This window comes from Alligator sinensis, unplaced genomic scaffold (genome assembly GCF_000455745.1).
Source record: "Alligator sinensis unplaced genomic scaffold, ASM45574v1 scaffold1546_1, whole genome shotgun sequence".
Lineage (NCBI taxonomy): Eukaryota > Metazoa > Chordata > Crocodylia > Alligatoridae > Alligator > Alligator sinensis.
In genome coordinates, this window is record NW_005842689.1 from 152,366 (window position 1) to 161,144 (window position 8,779).

At 44.1% G+C, this 8,779-nt stretch overlaps 1 protein-coding gene across 7 annotated transcripts in view; it reads right to left on the minus strand.

The window, feature by feature from the left end:
- Positions 1 to 8,779, minus strand: part of RUFY3 (RUN and FYVE domain containing 3) — a 79,153-nt gene that overhangs the window by 48,131 nt on the left and 22,243 nt on the right. The window lies entirely within an intron of this gene.

Below are 8,779 nucleotides of genomic sequence, written 5' to 3' on the forward strand. Positions count from 1 at the left end.
ATTTCACTTCAGTGCTTTTAAAAGTCCTCTCTGAATACCTGTCCTGATGGTCCTTTTACAGTCTCATCTGCAACTGCCTTCTTTTATTCATGCCACCCTATAAACCAGGGCTGTCCAACCTCTGGGTAGCTGGGGGCCCCACACAGTGTCAGCTGCCATTCCAAGGACCACTTGGCATACAAACCACCCCCTCCAGGAGTCACCCCAGCACCTCCCCCACTCCCAGGTCTGTGGACAGCATGAGCACCCTTGTTTCTTACCCCCAAGCTGGGCTTGTGGCATGGGCAGCACAGTTTCCCTCCCAGCCATGTTTGCTGCCCACCTGCAGTGCAGGCAGCTGACTCCTGCTTTTGCTGTATGCACATATGGAGGATGGACACCCTGGCCTCCCTGCCATGTGTACAGCACAGGCACCCTGACCCCCTCCTCCTGTTTTACCCCACCTCCAGGAGCAGGGGCAGGAAGCAGAAATCAGAGGAGGGTAGGGGAGTCCAAAGAACCCAGCTCCCATGATAGGAACTAACAGGAGGGCAGTGACAGCTAGGTAGGAGTCTGTGGGCTGCCAGCTGGACCACCCTACTGTAAGACTGCTTCTTCTCCTTCCCCTTTCTTCCACACTATTCCTTTCCCTTGGTATACTATACAAATGGGGATATGCCCCTGAGGCCTCTTCCCTGCTTCCTGCAATCACATCTGTTCAGCCAAGCTTTCTAGCTATAATGATTAACCACTATTTAATTCATTTTCATTTAAACTAACGCTCTCATCATTTTAGACAAAGGGATTCCACTCTTCACAAAACACATTCTATCCATTATAAACCTGTCTACAAGCACTTGTCAGTCCATATGCAATTTGCCTATTTACATTTGTTAATGGCTTTACTATGTTTAGCAGCAGAAACACAGAGAAGCACTCAAGTGGACCCAGACAATGGTGGTTTGCCAAGAAAAATGTCTAGTTTCTACAAGGAAGTAAAAATATATTTAAAATTAAAAATATTTTAAATGAGCTGCTGAACTGGAACAAGTTGGGAGACTGCTCTACTTAAATACTGGGGATGTACTTAGAGAAATATGGAGATGAATAATGCCTAGACAGAAGTCACCTAGATATCAGCAATATAACGATCCAAAGGCCACTATTTTATCTTTTTATAACTGATATCCAGCTACAAGCTCCATTTGTTGTGGAGGTGGGGAGGGAGGAAGGGAAAACAAGTGAAAGAACAAAACGTATGGGGGAGAGGGGGAAGAAAGAACAAGTGACAAAGAAACTAAAGGAAATGCAAGGAAAGCTCTTTATTTATTTTACGTTATGCCCTTTATCACTGAACTGAAGACTGCAACTGTAATTACATGTAAATCACACAGAGAAAAAAAAAAAAACAGATCAGCCAAAAAGGCTTCAGAGCTTTAAACACTGCACTATCACAAACGTCGCTACAGAATAGCGATGCTGCTGCTGATGAAAGAACATGAAACATTTTTCATTTTAACTTAGTAAAAACATTCTGAGATATAAATGGAATTATTTCTCATAGTTTTTTTCTTCCCCCTTATACAGACAATCAGTTGATCTTGCTCCAATTCCATGTGGATTACCTACTCTTCAAAAAGTACTCACTGATCTTTATTGATGGTTTTTTTGCCAAGCAATAATTAAACTGACTTGCGAAACAAACTACCTTTTCCCTCAGATGTGCTCTTCAGGTCACAGCACATGAACTGGGGAGGATAAATACACACCGTTATTGTCTGAACTGAACTTGTTCTATCGATGGATGGCTGTGAAGGCCAAAACCTGCTTGACACCCACTACATAAAACAAATTCACAAACACAACAAATGGAAAACTTCTGAACGATAATGCACTTCAATCAATGCCGGCCATGCAATGCATTTTTTACTATTTACTTTCAGAAAGGAACAGAGCTCTGTAGAAAAAACTAACAGGTTGCAGCTTAAATCCATGCATCGGGCTTGCAAATCCACGTCTAAATTTAAATCTTTAAAGACTGTCAAAAGAACTTCTACACCAAATCTCACAAGAATAGAAAATAAACATGGCTACAAAGCTGTTTTTCAGTCTGTGACTTTTTGCAGTTTGAACGGGTTTAATATAGTCTGGCAGACTTTCAACAAAATAAAAATGGAAGTGAGGTCAAGAATAAAGAATGGTTATTTACCCTATAGCAACTACAGTTCTTCAGGATGATTTTATTTAGGGTACAAGTCCACCATAGTCTTACATGCATGACACTATACAAGTGGGGTACATGTACTTGTTTTTTAAATAAAAATGTCCATCTTTCAAACCACACTTCTCCCTCAGTTCTCTTGCAATTCAATGCTCATGTTGCCAAGGACTCTAGAAAAAGTGGAGGAATCAATGGCAAGTTGTAGGAGCCACATAGACAACATCTTAAAGAACCACAGTTACCAGAGCAACCAATCTTTCTTTTGCAGGTATGTGTCAGTGAGGATCCAACTATGACTAGCAGTGATGGAATTGAAGGATTTCAACTGCATCAGTCAGGGACTGCACTACCGCTCTCCCAAATTTGGTATCTGATCCAACTGGCCTATCAAGGGATCTCTTCCCAATCACCACCAAAGCACGAGACAGACATTGTTGCCAAAGCCACAGAATTAGTGACAGTCCTGCATGTTTCAGACAGCATACAGTTGAGAAATGTATTAATTGGGGCTACTAGTCAGTCCATATTGTTTTGCACTATCAATACAGAAACTCGCTTCAATTTTGAGGGCTCTCTCCTAGAGAGCATCCTGTTTTCAGGACTATTTCCTGAAATTGCAGGCACACCTATCTGTAGTGCTCAACCAGCTTATGACCAACCCATAACCCATGGCCTATGTTCAGCATCTGAGCTTGGTCCACAGAGCATGTCCAGACAGGTTGGCACATGAATGGGAATCTGCCTGGACATGTGCAATTGGCCTGATAGTCAAGGACTGCCTCAGCCAGTAAGAGCTATGAGTATCAACATAGCCAAGATCAGATGGAACAAGGTTATTAACTGGGGTTGGGGTGGGGTAGCAGAGGAGACATCAGTGAGAAGTCATACAAGGCCAAGATCACTAAAGAAGAAAGGCATTTAGTCCCAAGCCTAGCCCAGCAATTCTCAACTGGGGTGCCACAAGATCCTTCTGAGCGTTATAGATTGTGAGGAGATAAGCACTTGCTCTTCCCCGCTCAGCCCCTATGCAAGGAGGCAAGTGTAGGTTCATCTCTGGGTAAAAAACTCTTGCTTACCCCTGCTGGCATCTGTGTGAGAAACTAAGTGTTTTGCAAACAGAACTTTTTTTTCTTTCAGATAAGATTTGCTCTCAGTTGGGCAGGTTTCTTCACCACAATGGAGTACACCCAAAGCATTACTGCACTATTGGGTCATCATGTTCCAGTCATTTATGGAATTCACTGGTCAAGTTATTGAGGGGTAACATGGTGCCTACCCCAGAGCGCTTCTAGTTATAGCATAAACAAACTGCCAATTAAAGAAAATACACAAGACAATTTAATGGCGATTGTGATTACAGTGATTAGTCTTCAAACTGCAAAAATGCTGAAAAACCCACTAAGGATCACAAACACAGGATTTTCTACATTATTTAAAAAGTATGCATTTCTTAGGATCAGATCCTGCTATTTACTATTTACAGGTGAACTGCTGCCCTCATGCAGAGCCCCAGTGAAGTCAAAGTAATAGTATAATCTCCTTGAGGCATGGAACTCACAAATTGGTATAGTGTATCGCAAAACGCCCCTGATTCTAGTTGCAGTCAATGGATGCTACTGTAATAATAATAATAATAATAATAATAATAATAATAATAATAATAATAATAATAATAATAAGCATGTTCACGGATGCCAGTGGTTCCTCTGACCCAGCTATAAATGATACAATGCATGCTCCTGATCCAACTATTACCTGGTCAGGATCTGCAAAAAGCACATAGGGCAATTCCATTTGGTCACAGTGGCCATAGCCAAAGCACCCACACCACAGCAGCCCTGAAAGGGCCTTGCTATTGTACCCTGGTTGAGAGTCACTGTTGTAACAGAATAATTTAATTTTTAAAAGGAAACAAGTATCATGCATCAGAAAAAAAATCTCTGCATTTCAGTCACCTAGAATCATTTATGAAAAATTAGGTAAATTTTAGCAGTCCAGATTATGAACCCCTAATCACCTGTATAATTTCAAATACGTGTAGCAACTGCATCCATTGTTGTCACATTGAAATCCTATTTATAAATGAAGGATTTTCTCCAATTTTACTTTGCTTTCTCAAAGCCCCTGTTGCGACACTTGGATAAAGCAGAAGGCAGTAGTTTATAAACTCATCTAGAAAGACTATAGAGCTCCCCCTGTGAATAAGCAGAACAGGAATAGATTCTGGATAGCATAATTAGCACTCTCTCCTTTGAAGCACTCATGTATGCCTCCTGAGCATTAAAAATGTAACAGATTTTTTTTCCAGTCATGCTGCAAGCGGGTGGATGCAGAGGCTGTTTCTGGGGACTGGCAGAGGAGCGGCAGCACATGGAGCAGAGCTTCCCAGCAGTCATCTCAAGCAGCACTTCCCGGTGCCCCACAGCAACCAGAGAAGTGGTCCCCAGCATTGCAACTCAGCAGCGCTCCACCCAGCAGCAGTGTGGCAACAAGTTGGCGACGGGCCTTTGGATGGCAGCCCTGGTGTGAGAAACCTCAGACCCTAAACAGCCACCCAGATAACTGCAGAAAAGCTACTGAGGGGAAAGAGCTGGCAATGGCTGTACCAGCACCAACGAGGACTGGAACAGCCAGAGCACTGGCTCCACCGAAAGCAGCAGAGGGGCTGTCAATGGAAAGAAAGCCGACACCATCCACAACAGCAGTAATGAGGGCTGGCATAGCGACAGCAGCACCAGTAACAACAGTGGAGGCTGGAGCAGCCAGGATACTTGTAGCTGCAGCGGTGATAAGGGCCCCTGGCAGTAGGGCCATTGAGTCTAGCTGTCACCGCGACAGCACCGCAGCCCCAAGTCCTCTTGGAAGTCCAAGACTGGCTATCTGAGGGGTGGTGAACCCACCAAAGACAACGAACTGTAAGTCGGCCACACAGGCTGTGGAGCCCCAAGTGAGTGCCCTGCAAACAGGCCTAGGCTAGGAGCCAAGCAGTAGTAAGAATAAGTCTACTGCTCAACAGAGTCATTGCTGGGGTAGAATTTGTATGATAAATAGGCTAGTAAAGACACCTCGTGTTAAAATGAAGAGAACCCAACACCCTCAGAGAGAACTCTTTGCAATAGACTGATTGCCCCGATTCGCTCATGAGAACCTGCTGGGTTTATCCAGAAAGATGTAACAAAGCAGCTGAGCACCCAGGGCACTGGGATGCATGGGGGACAGCAATGACTTCTGGCTGCCATCATGCCACCAACGTGATTGTGCAGCTCTGGTGGCCACTGTTATGGCACCCCTGCTTTTTCTACATATCTCAAGGTATCAGGCATAGCTCATGAACACTGAGATGGTGGGGCGGATAGAGCATCCCACAGGTGTGTGGGCCCCCACTTGCATGCTTGGCAGTGAACCCAGAAATGAACCGGAAGAGATTCCAAGTCCCCCAGGGAGCACCCTGCCCCTCCACTCCAGCCTCAGCAATCAGCGTGCTCCCTGGCAGACCCAGAAGTAGACTGGAAGTGCTTCTGGTACATTTTCAGGTCTGCTGCTGAGCTCTCCAAGGACCTGTGGGTCGCTCCATCCGCCCCAGCATCTCAGCATTCACAAGCCACCTGGTACCTTGAGGTACGTAGAAAAACATTTAAAGCTGTGTCTATGTCTGAATAGTTGAATCTTTCTGAATCGATTCAGAGGGTTCCGATTTGATTTGGAGAGATTAAAGGGTCTACGGATTCGGAGATTCAGCCACCGAATTGGGCCAAATCTCTGCCGAACTGAATCAGGGACTAAAGCTTTGCACAGCCCTACTGCCTAGCATGTGCAAGTTGCAAGATCCTGGATCTGACACCTGAGTTTCTACCAGATTCACAGAAGTTTAGGGCTGGAAGCAACCTCGTGTGATCATTGGGTCCAGCCCCCCTGCTCAGGGCAGGAAAGATGGCTGAGGTCCAATGACCCCAGCAATGTGTGCATCCAGTCTCCCTTTGAAGATATCCAGGATAGGTAACTGAGTACTGTCCACAGCAGAGTGATCAGTGGCTTGGTCAAATACATTTCAATCAGAAAATGACCTTACTTCAGCAAAAAACAGTAAAATTTCATTTTTCCAATAGTAACAAAGGCATGAGAGAACTTTGGTCAATTAAGAAAATTTCTGTGTAATCAATCGATTCTTAGAGACACTTTCAGCTAACAGAAAATTACAAAATTGAGGCTGTACTAAATTCTGCTCCTGCAGAGGAATATTATTCAGGCATCTGCAGTTGCAAGGGGAAGGAATACAAATACAAGTCAACCAGAACTATCAGAGAGGTAACTTCATTCTCTTACAGGGTTTACCTACACAAGGATTCCTAGGAAAGTTGAGACAAATTAACTATGAGCATGAAGTTAAAACTCCTATGTGGAAGCTCTGAAGGCACAAGCTAAAGTGAACTAAGGCCACTTTATTGCGAATGAGCACATCCACACAACAATTCAATGTTCTTCAACTAATGCACTTTGAATTAATCTAAACTTTCTCAAGTGTCCTGTGGATAATTCACAGTCAGTCCCTCATCTTTCACCAAGTGTTACAGGCTGCCACCTCAGTGAACCATACACACAAGAAACTTCTCTTAAAAAGTGACCTGCAAAGAAAAAGAAAATTAAGTTTGTGATTTGTTTCTCTACAACACATGAAAACACAAATGTATTTGTTTTTGCAAAAAGTATTTTTTCTCCCCCTGCTTGTTTTTAACGTAAGTTCACATCCTGTCTAACCTGGACAAGAACAGGAAAGTGGGAGGGCAGTGTGGAGAGCACAGGCAGAGTAGACAGGCATTCGCTGACAGTGCCCTGTCCCAAAACCCTTTCCCCAGGGTGGGAAGAGAAAGCGGCAGCAGAACACTGAGGTGCTGAAGACATCCCCGGCACACTCCACAGAGAACACCTACGTAGCCTGAAGGCAGGCAAGGTTCTTTGGGTAGATGTGTCATCTTTCATGAGACCAACTGAGTAGTTGGGAAAAAGTTCTTAGCAAGCTTTTGGGCGCAGTCACCTGTGGTCAGGCATAGGGAGCCTCTGCTGGTCTGAAACTCCAAGGAATGAGAGAAGCTAAAAGTGTGGAGGGATGTCAGTGAAAATGTAAATAGGTAGAGATAAGCAAGACAAAAGGCAAAGCAGGGAGGAGGAAGAGAGCAGGGGGACAAAAAGTCAGAGGGAGGCAACAGAGATAAAATACAAGGTGAAAAAGACGAGCAAGGTTCTTTGAGTTGATGTGATATCTTTCATTAGACCAAGTAGTTGGGAAAAACTTCTTGGCAAACTTTTGGGCGCAAGCACCCTTCTTCAGGCATAGGAGGGAGTCTCTGCTCTTCTGTGACTTTTTCTTGGAGTCTCAGAACAACAGACTCCCTATGCCTGAAGAAGGGTGACTGCACCTGAAAGCTGGCCAGGAACTTTCTTTGAACTATTCAGTTGGTCTAATAAAAGATAGCACATCGACTCAAAGAACCTTGCCTGCCCTATGTCCTTAGGCCAACACAGCTACAACCAAAACCCCAGTAAGGTGAAAAAGAGAGAGTCTGTGAAAAATGGAATAGTTAGCGATGAGGAAAGCAGGGAGCAGTTAAAAGTGTGACAGGATGTCAGTGAAAATATAAAAGGGTAGAAGTAGGAAAACAAAAGGTACAGGAGAGGGAAGAAAACAGGGGACAAAAAAGGCCAAAGAGAAAACACTACAGAGGTAATAATACAAGGTAAAAAGAGGCTATCAATAAAAAGGAAATGGTAGGGAACTGGAAAGAAAAAGGGCAGAGGGGAGGGGAGGAGAGAAAATGTGGGGGGAAAAAAGGAAAGTAAGAGGTCAGGTCAGGCAGGTACCATGTGAATTGGATGCCAGGCAGGTTGTAGTGTGTCATAAATCCAATGTCTATATCGAGTCCATGATTTTTAGGCTCGTCTACGAAAGGTGCATTGTAAATTCCCTTTGAGGATTACAGTTGAGAGATGGGGAGGGACTGATTGTCCTGTGGGAAGTGTGCCCCCACAGGCAGTTGGGTATTCGTGTCTTTGATCGAATTCCGGTGTGCATTCATTCTGGTGCACACTTGTTGTTTGGTTTCTCCTACACACCTTTTGTAGGTGAGCCTACAAATTTCACTTCATCAACCTCCTAGATACTAAAAATCATGCACTTAATATAGACATTGGATTTATAACCCATTACAACCTGCCTGACATCTGATTCACATGGTACCTGCCTGACCTGACATCTTACATTCCTTTTTTCCCCCCACACTTTCTCTCCTCCCCTCCCCTCTGCCCTTTTTCTTTCCATCGCTAACTATTCCATTTCCCCTACCTTTTCCCCTACCTTTTCTCCCCTCTCCTCCCCCACTTCTCTGTCATTTTTCTTCCTGTTTCCCTACCATTTCCTTTTTATCGCTAGCCTCTTTTTTACTTTGCATTGTTACCTCTGTAGTGTTTTCCCTTTGGCCTTTTTTGTCCCGTTTTCTTCTTCCTCCTTTGCCTTTTGTTTTCCTACTTCTACCCTTTTATATATTCACTGACATCCTGTCACATTTTAGCTTCTCCCATTCCTGC